Genomic DNA, 15,000 nt, shown 5'->3' with positions numbered 1-15,000 from the left:
ATACTTTAAATGCCCACCAAGTTTAAAGGAACTTGAGCAGAAAACGAGTATTTTTTTTTGTTCAGACTGAACGATCACCATATTTTACACTAGCTTGGTGTTGTTTTTTGTTTCCAAAATACATAATCTGTCACCTATTTAGTCCTGTTCCTGGATTACTGTCCATAAATGATCAAATGAGATTAGCTCAGTTGGTTTGAGCATGGTGCTAATAACACCAAGGTCGTGGGTTTGATCCCCTTATGGGCCACTTATGTAAGAGTTGGACTTGATGATCCTTATGGGTCCCTTCCAATTTCTGTGAAATGATCACACATCCTTCAGGTTACCCAGAATAATGACTGACTTGCTGTACATGTTTTTCCAAAAAGTTCTCCTTATATTTATGTAGTAAAAATACTTAATGTTCTTATATAAGGATACACAGTTGCAACTTTATAGTATTTGATAACAGAACATGAAAATAGGGGAAAGCACAGATAGATCTGTTTTTACTGACAAAGGGGATAGGGCAGAACAGGAGATTCTTACTTTTGTAAACCACCAGGTTACAGATGCCTTGGGGAGTTCATCTGGCTCATAGAGTGACACCTTTTCTTCCTGACTTTGGAGGCCTCCTGGTATGTCCATGCTTCAACCACACACCAAGGGTACAGGAGATTGTCGTTGTATCACTTTAGAGACCACATTATAGAAACATGGATTTGGTTTGGATAGTAAAATTCAGATTAAACCTGGTTTAAAACATAACCTGTCTTATTGGATGCTCTCTAGTTCAGTCACCCACATTCTCCATCCTCTCTGGGGAAAATACCTAAGAGGTTTATCACAGTCTAGCAAGTGAAACTTGGACAATAATGAGGTGATGCGCTAAACCATTCTGCCATTCTTTTACTTCCCAATGATTTGGACAAGGCTTTACTGGAAAACTGATAGCACAATAGCTCTTTGTAACTTAACCTGTTGTTCAAATGGCTTCAAAAGATGGAACAAAGGAACATGCTAAAACCAATGTCTAACATGATATTTTTAAATACCAAAGTTTATTATCTTCAGAATTCAATTTTTTTTTGGCTATGATATTAGAATTGCTCTGTATTTTTCAGGGTTTATATTCAATTTCTGTTTTGCAAGTCTGTATGATTTCTAAAAATTACCTTTTTGAAGGTCTCCATTTCTCAATATACAAGTAGAGATTTTTCTTTCATGCAATGTCCCAAATATTTTAAGTAAGATCTATTTTCATTTTCATACAGAAGATTTAAACTACTTGCACATTAATCTCGTCTTTGTAGTCTTATTGACCTCAATTTAATGTTGAGTGAGTTTCAGTGCATCTCCCTGACAAAACCTACATTTTTAGAGCGCATTTATTTACTGTAAGAAGAAAAATATTTAACAGTGAAAAATAAAGTAGTAAGATTGCACTCATTTTTTTTTTTTTTTTTTTAGAAATTGATACAATATACAACATTACAGTAGGGTGATCACAGAGTTCTTTATTATCTCCTGTGATTAAATACTTCTCATCAAAGGTACTGTGCTGTATGGCTTTTTCACAGAAGGTGTTTTTAAAAACTGCATCTTTATTTTATAAAATCAACTAATTTATGTTGGAAGGGAATTCTGGAGCTCATCTAGTCCAACTCCCCCAAAAAAGTAGATCCTACTACAGAATTATTTTCCATCTCACATGTTTATGCAGTTCTGCATACTTACAGAACATCCATCAAAAACCGCATTATCTAGGACAAATTTAAAATTGCTCTGTTATAGTAATGATACTTAGACATTAGTACAATTAACTTGCTTTTGAGGTTGTTAAATAAATTTCACTTGGAAAGTGAAATGAAAAATATTGTAGATAAATGCATATTTCCTCTTTTCTTCTTGTAAGCGGAAATATGTTATCAGTGTTTATCAGGTGAAACGCAGAAGCCTGAGGAAAGATCAGTAGGATATCCCACCTGCATTCCAGCTATTCCTCCAGAGGAGTGCAGTTCTCCTGTAGGTCCAGTAGCTGCAAGCCCTGTGCAGATGTTTCAAATACTCCACACTGTCTGAAACATTCAGGAATTTGAATCGCTTCTCTCGCTCATGCTATTAATCTTGTGGATGGCACTGACGACATCCCAGTGACCCTGTAACAGGTTCAGGAGCAGACTTTTGGGAGACTGCTTCTTTTCCAATAAATAATACAAACTTGATCCTATATCCAAACAATTCTGACTATTTTCAGTTTGAAGGTAGTGATTAACTGGAATGGTTAGGCTCCTGCCTCAGAAACTTTATTTAGTTCTTCTAGTATTATGTGTAATATAAATTAATATATTATACACAATAGTAAGTGTTAGGGAAGAAGATAAAATAGTCCAGATGCAACCTATGGCAAAATTCTCCCAGCAGACTGCATCATATGGATGAACTACCTTGTTCTAATCCAGCTTCACTCTGAGTTGACAACTGAATACTATCCTGGAGAATAAAGACCACCACCACCAAAAATGTGACAGGCCTGCTGGAGAGGAGTTCCAAGATATATATAAATACTGTCTTATGTTTCTATGAGCACAATTTGGACATATCTTTCATTTCAACACAGCCAACTCTTAACTTTGTTCTCTGGCCATTCTGCCTGCTGGGGTATTCCTGCAGATTGACTTCCAAGTCTGATCATCAGTCAGGAAAGAAATTATTGTGTGCTGCAGCTCTGCTATGGGTATGTAAACAAAATTTTGTAAACAACATCATTATGTCAAGTGATCCTGTTACTCTAGTCTCAGAAATTTACACCCTAATCTTTCAAAATCTTGTATGTGTACTTCCACAATGGTTTGTATCTATCCTATATATAAAATAAATATCTCCCTTGCTATGATCACATATGCTATCCAGAACATGATAACTGGAATTTTTGGTTCTCTGTAATGTGCAAGCTTGGAATGCCTGAGGCTTAATGGGAAGATATTTTAATAGAGAAGTTACAATAAAAGTATCACTGTTAGTCACATGAGTAAATCTTCTGTATTCAAAACTTGAAATCAAGTTACTAACATTGTTAGTATTTTTCATAAAAACATATTGTGCATGTTTAAAACTTTTAATACTGCTTTCTAACAAAGTTGATTACCTTAACCTGTAAGTAATAACTGTTTTCTAGAAGAATAATGTCTGCAGAGCTCTCTATAAATAGAAGTCAATACTGTTCTTACCAATGACTGATGGCAGTGTCCCTATTAATTCAAAGAATTTTTTGTCACTGGGCTGCTTTTATAACCTGCAGATACTGAAAAAAGCCCTTAACTTTTCATTTTAATTTTCATGGCTGCCAAAGTAATTTTCAGATGTAAACTTCTGCTATTCTGTCTTCTTAATATATTGGCAGTGGGGCTGTGTTTATATGGTGCAAAACTCTGCCACACAGAGATGCACAAAAGCAGATCTGAATGAACTACATTGAGGTTTGGAGGGCCTGTGTCCATTGCTGGCCCCTGAACACTACCTGTGGAACCAGAAGTGTTCAGGAAATGGGTTCAGAGAGCATAGGCATTCCCAGTGACAGCAGCAAGTGTAATAACTTAATTGGTCAGATAATACTGTGAAGATATAACATGGCAAATACATATCCTGTAGTGAATTCATAGTGTAATATTAAATAGATGCAAATGATTACATGCAGTACAAAATAAAACTGAAGTTTGAAGAAGAGTTTGAATTTATACATGTAAGAACTTGCATCTACATTCATTAAAGGGAAAAGGAGTGCAATCTCAATACCAGAACTCTTAAAATTATTATCTGAATTATATAAAAATTCTTTATTTATGTAATACTAATCACGCATCCTAATCTGAAAATGGGATACATTATGTTTTTTGGCTACTGGGCACTGAAATTGTTTCTTCATGCCTTCTGCCCTGGGAAAAACCCTGACTCATCTGCCTCACTGATTCGATATATTGAGATCATGTAGCTTTTGTTTAGTCTATCAAAGGTCTACTGACCTAGGCTGTGTGAATGAATTACTTATACACTATGTTACTATGATGACTATTCTTATTTTATAATTATTACCAAATACTCAGTTCTGTACCTGAGTTAAAGGTGCTAAAAAGTAGCTAAGCGTGTAAAAGAGCTAGGATCAAAAGACATCTGGACACTGTAGCAGCGTATAAAAGGCAATTAATGGATTAATTCTCAGTGACCTCTTTTTGTACATAGCAAAAGCCACCATTACAGTACTGTCCTGCACAGAAAATAGGCTCGAAGCTTGGAACAGACCTTCTGAATCAAGTCCACTGTTTTTCTCTTATGTTCATGTAATCACATTCATAAATTAGTTGTTACTGACATTTAGCAGCAGAATGAAAATAGCATAATCACAACTGTTTCTGATTCTGTTTCTTCCTTCTTGCTGTCATGTTGGAGAAGAAGGGAGCAGGTAACATTGAATGGTAGAAAGCAGAGGAAGTTGCTTGAAAAGCATCTTCATGAACTTCAAGATTCTTACAAACTACTGAGTCAGTTGTGACTTACTTCAGATGTTTTTCTACAGCTGGTAGGCATGATGACTTCACTGACAGTTTAATAAATTTAGATGAAAGTTTTCTTATGCCCCGTAGTGTTTTCATGCAATGATATGTAGAGGTATGGTAAGTGTACTGATATGGATTGGCATTATTTAGGCCAATGACTAACAAAGATATGAGTTCAAGGTCACAAAACTGTACTGGGGAGGAAGATACTTGAGAGTATATTTGTAAAAGTGGTGGAGAACTCGAACAAGTAACAGTCACCAAAGCAGAGCACAGTTTGAATCCAGTGTAGACTCTTCGAAACTGTCAAATGCAGAGGAATTGTTTGAATAACATGGATTATAAAGAGAACTACTTGGACTTCTAAGTACAGTGGTCCTTTGAGAATTTGACTTTTTGTCTGTCAGGATGAGTTTGCAATTTCTTTTTAAAAAGATGCAGTGTTACAAAATCACATATGAATAGAGCCCATTTCCACTTCTACAGAAAACTTTTTTTTAAAAAAATGCTAGATGTGTATACCACCAGACCTTAAAAGGAATTATCATCTTAGAGTACTGTTCTACCTTTCTATAGTTTGATGCATAAACACAGCTTTAATCCATAATACTGCTTTCTCCTCTTATTTTGTCCTCTTGTTATATTTTATAATTGCTCTAACCCCACAGTAAGCTAACTTTTAGTGAGTTCTAGGAGGGTTATTAGCAAAATGTTTCATGATTGCACAATCTGTAAGCACCAGATGAAGTATTTTCAATCCATTTACTGTATTTATATTTCCTCTGGCTTCCACCAGTTTGATTTCTTCTTAGATGAATGTTTCTAGTAGCTGCAAGTGTCAGAGCTACCTGATTGTTTGCCTTGAGGGAACAGATTTGGTTAGTTAAAGCTTACTGACACAAGGAAGTCCATGTTTTGTGTGGCTTCTTATTGCTAAGTAGGAAAAAACTTCTATTAAAAAGTATATGTATAATGCAATAAAAAAAATTCTAGTCACACACACATGCACAGCTTTTGTTTATTTGAGCTCATTCAAAGTGATAAGAAGATTTTTACCTAAAAAATATTACTGTTTGTTAAAACTGAACATTTTTAAGAAGTTCTAGAGATCCAGGAAACTTAAGTAACTTTAGAGTGGAAAGAAGAATTGCAACAGCTGAACTTTTGGATTTCAAAAATGCTACTTTGAAACAAAGCATTTCATGTGTTTAAAATATTTTGTTGAACAAGGACAGGAATAAAATATTGCCTAGTCTACACTGGGATAGTTTTCTACAAGATTTCCTGTGTTTGTCAGTGCATTGCTGGGAATTTGCTGGAGCTGGATATGTATCTGCAAGCTTTTTATACAGTACCATCTTAACTCTCAGAACAGACTAAACCACATATTATTAGAACATTAATAACTGCCAGTAAAACTTATGCCTTTTATTGCTAGTGCTAGGTCACTAGTAAGCAGTGCCGAATATTTGACTCCAGAGTAGATGAGATTGTAGTTAAGTACTGGGTTTTTTCCAAAATAATTACCAGCAAAAACCCCACCACAAACAAGAACAAGCTGAACTGCCTTTCATTGCAACTGGCTTTCTGGTTTGGGATTTTTGTTGGTTTTCCCCCCACTCCCCTATATTGCTGTGCTAACCACATACATAAACAACTGGCATACAATGTGTGTGCTAAAATTAAACAGTGCATCCTGAATAATTTTCTCTGATCTTCTCCCATACTGCCTAAAAGAACCAAAGGAGTCCCAGTTATTGTTTTGGAAATATCTTCAACAAAGGTAGAAGGCAGTTCTGCAGAATTCTCACAGAACTTCAAAAGTGATACAAATAGTATTTGGAACTGGCACCCGAGACATCCCACAGTAAAATTCCAAAATGGTGTTCCACAACCTCAAAGCATCCTCATCCACCTCAGCAAGGCAGGCAGACCTCACGGCCCTCGCAGAACAGTCAGCATGAACAAGTGCCTTTGCAGCCTCCTGACAACATCATGGTGTGTCACCTCTATCCTCAGTGCTCTGGTGCCCTTCAGGACTTCACCGTTGGGCTATACCCTGACTCTCAGCAGACTCATCTACATCGGTGATACATTATCACTTTTACTGAATAGCCCATGTCATTTTGTATCACAAGGATAGTGAGGAAGAGTAGACAAGAAGCAAGAAAAAAATTAAGTAATAGAGACATAAGGATAAGATCAAACCCACCAGAAATAAGCACCCCTGTCTTAACAATCCCTAAATTGCCTTGCTTCACTGGCATTCTTCTCAGAGGGAAGATTATCTTCTTTTTATCTAATGCTCAAAAGCAGAAGACTTTTACCTACATTCAAAAGGGACCCTGAGTTATAAAACTTAGTATTGCTTTGCCTGACTTCTGGAAACCCTCTCACTTACAGAAATTCGTAATTGAACTTGCCATGCTGGAAAAATTAGCTGTCTAGAAGGGAATTAATTGAAATCAGTTTGCAGGGCAGATTGTAAACTGATCTAGCCAATAGAAAATGCAATTTGCAGCTGTGACATCTGTTAGGTGCCCAAAGCAGCCCAGTGCTCTTTTCCTCTGCCTGTAAAGAATGAAGGAAACATCCACAGGTAACTTTTGGGCAAGGGCACACTACTCAAAGGGACTCTCCTTGTCACAAAGACTGTCCAGCATCAGCACAACATGCCAGTTCCATCAGTCTTTCTGTGTATATTTTCTTCTGAGAAAATCTTCTACACCCCAAATCCAGGGAGTACAGAAGACCCAAAATTGCTCCTCTGTCAGATTTGTGTCAGGAATTTCTTTCAAAGTCTTCCATGAGCAAAATGTAACTGCTTGTTCGCTGGATATACTGCAATGGTGAACCTATTCCACTTAGGGGTTTTAGGTGTCAAATTTGTTCTAGGATATCTAGATACCTTAGAACTTTTTATTGTGAGCCCAGCAACCAAAATTATTATCATTGGTTTGTGTGAATAGATACTTTAATCAATAAATCCTGAAGCTTTATACTAAAAAATTTATTTTTATCAATGCAGAATTCAAAGCACAGAATTTTAAAAGCACAGAACAGCAGTGATGGAAATAAAATTAAGATCTACTGACTCTCATCTTGAAGCCCAAATATCAGGGCTTTCTGCAATTGGAAGGGGAAAAAAAGAAAGTGGATTGAAAGATACTTTAATAAAATAGTTTTTAAGACTTTTAAAACACTGCAGTTTAAAAGTGCTGTTCACACATGCAGTGAAGTTTGAGCCTGAGAATAATTTTTCAAGTGCCTGAAAATTGGTACGTTAAAAGTGATCCTGCGTTCTTGCTTGAGTGGGACACTCACAGGATATAGTGATTGTTTCCATGTTCCATCAGAAATATTTAAATAACTTTTTATTCCAAATCTTGTCTGAAAAGCAGGACATTTTTCAGACAGGAACATACTCTTCCCTCAGCCTGTGCTTTGTCAAAATGAATGTGGTCACTCTTCTTGAAAGATGTCTTTGTATTTAATACTAACTTTTGAAAGAATTTTAAAATGGAAACATTGTTTTGTTCTCTCAGCTTCACAAACTAAGAACTTCCTTAATATTTCATTTTGTGAGAGCAGATAGCTTACTATAAGAACATATAAAAAAACTTGGAGGTTGAATTGAATCCAAGTCCAAAATGAGAATGAGAATGTATTTTCATCTTTATAGGACAAAGAAAAAACTTAAGCAAATAAACAATTTTAATTGAAAAATGCTGTCAAAATCCTAACTATTTAGACTGGTTTTGATTTCAGACATAAAAGAGTCCTAATTTTATAGAAAAGACAAGATGGGACTATGAATTATTCAAGGTTCTCAATTATCAATATAAATATTATGATCTTGTTCAACAGTGAGGGGATTGTATTCATTTTGGCAATATTCAAAATGCAATCAACCATAGATTATGAATGCCTTTAGACACTGTGCAATGGTGCATAAAACCAATCAATTATCCTTTATGACTAGGCTTATCTGGCACTGAGACTGGAAACCTGTATAAATGTGAATTGTATGCACCTCAAAAATACATACAAACTATTTTCTTGTTTCTGTTTGCTTAATTAGTATACATGACATTCCTAGTTGATCTGGGCATGGGAATCTTTACCATCCAATTTTCACGTGTCCCACATCTATGAAATTTATTTAGGAATTAAATAAACCGAGTTTATCACTCCTTAGAACCTTGTTGTATGTCTCTTGTCTCAGTCTCATGAGATACCTCACCACATCATTAATCTACGTGTGCAGCATGGAACTCATGACTGTGCAGCATACCGTGAGATTTTTGCGGCATTTTGAACTCCAGACCTAAAGAACTAAATGTGTTTGCACTACAATTCCCTGAATAATTACTTGAATTATTCCACCAGTATAGGTCAGTTTGAATCTTTGCCACCACTGGTATTTGTAATTCAGATCAGAAATAGACAACTGTGCCAAACTGTGCATCCTGTCAATATGCTCATATGAAACAGCAGCACCATCAAGGAATTTTCTTGAATGCTATAAAGTTCCCTCCCACAGAGGAACAAAGGAGCCAGAGAAAGATACTGTATTCTCTGAGCTTCCTGCACATCACTCTGCTATATTCAAAATGCAACCCCCCTCTCTTTTTGGCTAAATAAGCCATTCGTTTAAGGCTTGATTCCAATTAGTATTCCACTTCACCTTTATATTAAAAATGCACTTCCCATTTTATTGCAGCTGTAAGACATGGAAGTTTTCTCCACATTCCTGAGTATATGTTGCATTTAGAGGATGCTCTCTTCAATCATACTATTACTGCCTTGACAGTTTAGTCATTGTTATTCATGAGGCCTTCTTGATGTTTATCTGCAAGTTGTTCAAAGAAGATCACACAGCGATGACCTTAAAATGAGAATGAATGAGGCCTTTGTGTTCTATAAATCACTAACAGTCAGCACAATGCTTGTATTTTTCTCCTGGGAGAAAAAAAGATAGCTACCTGTGGCCATAGGCTTCTGTGCTTGTACATAATACCAGTTACTAATGCAAAATTCAATCTCTAACAGACAAGGTGGAACACAACACCGCTCAAATGAAAGCAAAAGTTTTCAACACCTGTGTTCAGCCTAAGTTGCTAGAGCAGAAGAAATACTGAGTGTCAGAGAAGGTAATGAATATACATGATGCCAAGTCTCTGAGCAACACTTTAAAGACATTCCAGGAGAGCCTAACATAATTAAAAGAGCTGTAGATATAGATAAATGCATAAAGGAATAAGCAAATAGCGTATTCGAGGAAAGTGTAAATATTACTGAAGCACTGCTAAATCTATTAGCCTGCTACGGCAAAAATGAGGTACTCTTCAAAATATTATATTTTAAGTTAATGAATAGTTATGTATAAAATAGTAGGTTGAATTGAGTAAGGAGGAAAATCAAATTATATTCTCCCAAAGTAATTTTTTAAAACCTCTACGAATAAACAATAGGGCATTTACCTGTCGTACTAGAAAAGTAACAATTAGATCGATACTATCAAAAGCTTCAGTTTTCTTTTCACCAGTATGGCAGTTGAATCCCAAAGTTACTGAGAAGCTCTCAAAAAAAATTTAAAAATGCCTTGGCATTCTGGGTAAAAACATGTAACTCTAAAGGGAACTTTAATGATTATGCAGTTGAGCAGCTACCTTATGTGGAGAGACAAAAAAGTTTGTGAGTCTTCAACCATGAAAGGAGAAGGCTGGAAAGAAAAGTGATGAAGGGTTACAAAGTCATGAAAATCAATAGATGAGGTAGAGGCAGAACTTCTGTTCACTCTATTCTATAATATGAGAACTGGAAAATAATAGAACATCAGCTTAAAATAAATCTAAAAAGCATTTATTTAAACACAAAGTAGTGGACTTCTGGCACTTGCTATCACATGGAATTTCAGGGGCAAACTGTGTCAGGAGGTTCCAAAAGGGATCAGACAAACAGATGGACAATATCGCGATAGGGTGAGGATGCACCTCTTGCCACCCTGACACAACAGTGGGGTACTGCGGGAAGAGAAAGAGGAACGGATCCCTGAGAACAGCTCGGTTTGTTAGTCTCTGAACAGCTTCTCCTATTGCCACTGCTGGAGACAGAAAACTTGCCTGGATATGCCATTGGTCTGACCCAGTAAAACCTGTCTTATATTCTTAAAATGAAATTAAGAGCTTGATGTAAGTGCAAGCATCAATCTGATAGGCATTATTAATATTAAAAGTGAATGTAAAGCTTGAATAGTTCAATTTGTTGTTAAAATAACTTAAGAAATCCATGTTACTTATCTGGGCCTCATAAAAGTCAAAACTGGGTGTGCCTAGTAAAAGTAATTTCTGTAAATTATGTCCTCCCTTTACAGGAATATTGTTGCTTTCTGAATTGTAAGAATTTGTGGTTACTTTGTTTTAAATATACAGCTTATGTATTTTAAGATTCTTTATTGTATCATATAAGGGGAAAGTACTACATGGTTGCATGTGCTTACAAATTTACAGCCAAGCTTAACCTAGAAACCAGCATACAGAAATGTATTATAGCTCATTAGAAATACAGTGGTGCTGATAATTCCTAACATGCCACTTTATTTTACATATATGATGTGGAAAAGTTCAGGCTATTAAACTTGTTTGTTGCCATAAAAAGGGGGTGATTGTGTGAGGTTTTGTTGAGAATGACCTCACAATAGATCTGCAAGTTTTCAGCTGTAATTATACACAGATGCGATTCTGTCTCCATTTTTTTAATTTAAAAAGACACCCTATCTCTCTATTTGTGTGCTTAATGAGAAATAAAAATATAGCAGACAAAATACATTTTTCAGGTAAATGTAAAACATCATCATCATGACTAGGCTTCGCGAACAAAGATTTGGGAAGGACTCTACCCACATTTGCTACAAAAATGTATAACATGCATTATCAATAATGCTGTCTTCAAAATTCTTCAAAATTCTTTTGTTGCTGCTAGGAAATTCAGTAGAATATCCTGCTTCTAGGGAAATCTCTCAAAACATTCATCCTATCACACCAAGGGTTAAAAAAAAAAAAAAAGGCATATTCTGGAAGTTAATTATTCCAGACTCAGTTTGACTAAGAAGAAAAGTTTTGATCCAGGGCTTTTTACTTAGCTACTACATTGCACACCTGAGGTACATGCAACAAATTCTCAAGCACAGAGGAGCCTGCCCCAGTTTTGTTTCCCATTTGTAGTTCACTTTGCTGGATGGACTGAAATTTCCAGTCAGATTTGCAAAGCCCATCAAAGTAGTCTCTGCTCTGTAAGTAGGTTCAGATGAGCCACATGGATGATGTCTACATTAGTTAAGTAGTGCAGGCTAATGGAAAGGGATTTGTGACATGAAAAGGTTAGTGCTGAGAACTTAACATCCACATTCCACATTTCAGGAAGGTGTTTCTAGCCTGGTCCTATGCTGGAGAACATAAGGTGTGCTTTTGGAGCATATCTTCTAGTTCAATCTCATACCTGGTTCCTATGCTTTGAGATTGCTTTGTGATGTGTATAAAAGCATGATAAATACTGAAGAAGCACAGGCTAAAATGTCAGTGGTTAAATGCTGCCATGGGGATCAACAACACTCAAAATTAGTTACATTTCAGTACTTTATGCACAGAGGTCTTTGACAGTCTGGGTTACTTAGAGGCTGTGCTTGTGAAGGATTTTGATTAGAATAGTACTTCTAACTTTCCTTTAGCATAAGAATGGATAAGCCTAGGGAAACTGTAAGATATGTAGGCAAAAATGAATTTTATAGAACAAAGAAAAAAAAGAAGAACTTGTTTGCAAATATAAACATATGCTTTCACTACATTTATCCACCATGTGGTGGTGCCCTTTGGATCCACCTGAATGAATGAGGAAGGGTTGTATGTCTATTTCACAAATACTGACACCAGAGTTTTGAAACTCACAAACATTTTTCGATATTTGAATGCTCAAGGAAAAATTTTGCATTTTATCAAACTGCCATATCTGGGAAAAAAGGTGGTAAACAGTGCTCTTTATTGATGAATTACATTTTGCCCATTTTTATCTTTCAATGAGCAATGGAGGCAGGAAACTCTCAAGTGCCCGTATTTTATTGAAACTGTAGAAAATCTGCGTGGTTTAGAGAATATTGACACTAAATTAATTAATTCAAGCTGGCTTAGGAAAAGATCAGGCTTATATAAATAGAAAATGTTCAACTGTCTACTCAATGACAAAATTTTGAAAAAGGGAGGCCACTAAAAAGTGGAAAAATAGATCCTTTTGATTAATGACTCAATAGTGGAAGAATGTTGCCCATACCCATCTGTGTCCCAGACAGAGTGAAGGAGATGGTTTATCTCCTGCCAGGACAAAAGCCAGCACAAAAGAAAGATCTTACAATGGAGCATTCTGGTGAATCTTCACTTATGGTACCCCATGGAGGCTGTAGTAACAATAGGGAAAGGAAATGTGACAGACTAAAAAAATCTCACAGAAATCCAGAAGATGAGAATTTAAGCTTCTGTACTGAATGTGGCTATAGGTGTGTATTTGAGTGCAACCTGGTTCTGTGTTTATGAAAGAATACGGTATCACTTTAAATTCTCTACTAGCAAAATAGTAAGATAGGAAAAAACAAATAGAAATAAAAATAGAATCTATGGTTCCTCTAGTGTGTTGTTCATTATGTATGTGTCAACTAAACTGGAGGAGCTCATTGCAATAGGCTGTACAAACTGCTTCATAAATTCTTGATATTTAAGCCAACATTTCCAAAACTTTTTCAAAATGAGGAGTCTAAAGCTGGGTCTTAAATCAGCGGTCTGATTCTCAGTTGTACCATGTGCCTAACCACATCTGCTGAGTCAGCAAGAACTACAGCGATCAACGTTTTAATAAAACTTACACAGGTTTTCAAACTTTTCCCCTCACCTTTGCTACTGCTCTCACCAAGATATTCTCCTTTGCTGTTTCCTCTTTTCTCTGCATAATGAGAACTGCTTCTAAAGGGCAATTTCTCTGTTGGAAGATACATTGTCACAGGTAAAGAAAGGTTGACTACATACAATGTAGATTCCACACTCACATTTGTGATTGATTTCATTAACTTTGAAAAGCATCAGTGTTTCTTTTCCTGGTGTGCCTTTCCATCTATTTTGGATGAGGAGGTAGATTCTAGAGCTATCACAGTTCAGGAGGTGGTTTCATGGTTCCATGGCTCCCTCTGCTCCTGCCCTGCGCATATTAGTCCTTTTCCCAGCAGACATTTCTCAGCACAGTTTTGTGTCTTGGCCTCATCCATCTTTTAGCCTCTTCTCAAGCACTGTGATTTGTGGTGAGTGACCTCCTATGTAGAGAACTGGCCTAGAACAGTTACAGTTACACAAAGAAATAATAAACCCAAACCAATAAACCCAAGAACTCGGGCTTCTTTTGGCTTTAAGTCATAGGTTTTTATGAAATGGTTGAGGTAGAGCTCATAATTTTATATAAAAGTGATTAATGATGACATGAAGATATTTAGCACCTTATTTAATACTATGCTCCACCTTTTGATTCACTGTATTCCATCTCCGATTTTCTGATTATTTTCCAATCTTTGTGTTTAATCCTTGTTTATTAGTAAAAGTTTGTTGTTTTTTACTTCTCAGTGACTTCTACAGCACTTATGAAACAGGAGGAGCAACTATATGTACCTTTCAGTGTTTTAAAATGTCTGCATTCACTGCATTTATTCCTTGGTATGCACCTGGACTGTAGCATTCTGCTGTTATGTGGGGTATCAATGTAATTGCTAAGGCCTTCTGCAGATTCATGAGTTTGCCCTGATAAAATACAAAAGAAATAGACATCTAGGGGGTGGAAATATTGGTGTGAAATCACAGTACTCTCCTGAAGACATAACCTTGCTCCCAGTTCACATTAAATGGCACCAACTTTCATCTCACAAGTTCTAGGAACATATTTGTTTCATATCTCTGAGAGCACCAAGTTCCCATTTGTGTACAGCTTTAGAACCAAAAACAATGTTCTTATACATAAACCAGTACATTTCAATGAGATCAGTCTAACGAATCTGATTTTTCTACTCTGAGATGTTTCTAGAGAGAACCCATAAATGGACTGTGCAGAGGTACAAATTATCAGTATTCAATGAAAAATTAGCAATCAGCCTGAAACAGACCTACTTCTTGTTATTAGAGGCAAGGGGAGTCCACCTTAACTAAATAATTTTCTAGAGGTATCTATTTGCATGGTGAAGCAAAGCTTTCAAAAGGTAGGCACGGATATAACTGTTTTTTATCAAGGTATTCTTCACTCTGACACTGCCAAGAATTTGACAGCACTGTTCTTACATTAGATTTTTGTCATGAATGCCTTGATATTTTGTACTCTGTGTATAGCAGGCCTCATGCCGTATGCTTAGGGACAAAAATAACTCCTTTGTGTTCAGTGGAGT

General features: G+C 36.2%; 1 long non-coding RNA gene across 1 annotated transcript; it reads right to left on the bottom strand.

The window, feature by feature from the left end:
• Positions 1-920: 920 nt before the first annotated feature.
• Positions 921-13,894, bottom strand: LOC113945158. Its single transcript, XR_003526968.1, has 3 exons — positions 13,627-13,894; positions 13,473-13,559; positions 921-2,141 (listed from the first exon to the last, which is right to left on the bottom strand). It is a non-coding gene; the product is annotated as an uncharacterized LOC113945158 (long non-coding RNA).
• Between the last annotated feature and the right edge of the window lie 1,106 nt (positions 13,895-15,000).

The sequence above is a fragment of the Corapipo altera genome, unplaced genomic scaffold (genome assembly GCF_003945725.1).
Source record: "Corapipo altera isolate COAL_440 unplaced genomic scaffold, ASM394572v1 44, whole genome shotgun sequence".
Taxonomy (NCBI): domain Eukaryota; kingdom Metazoa; phylum Chordata; class Aves; order Passeriformes; family Pipridae; genus Corapipo; species Corapipo altera.
The sequence above is the reverse complement of the archived record's forward strand: the minus strand, read 5'-3'. Positions and strand labels throughout refer to the sequence as shown.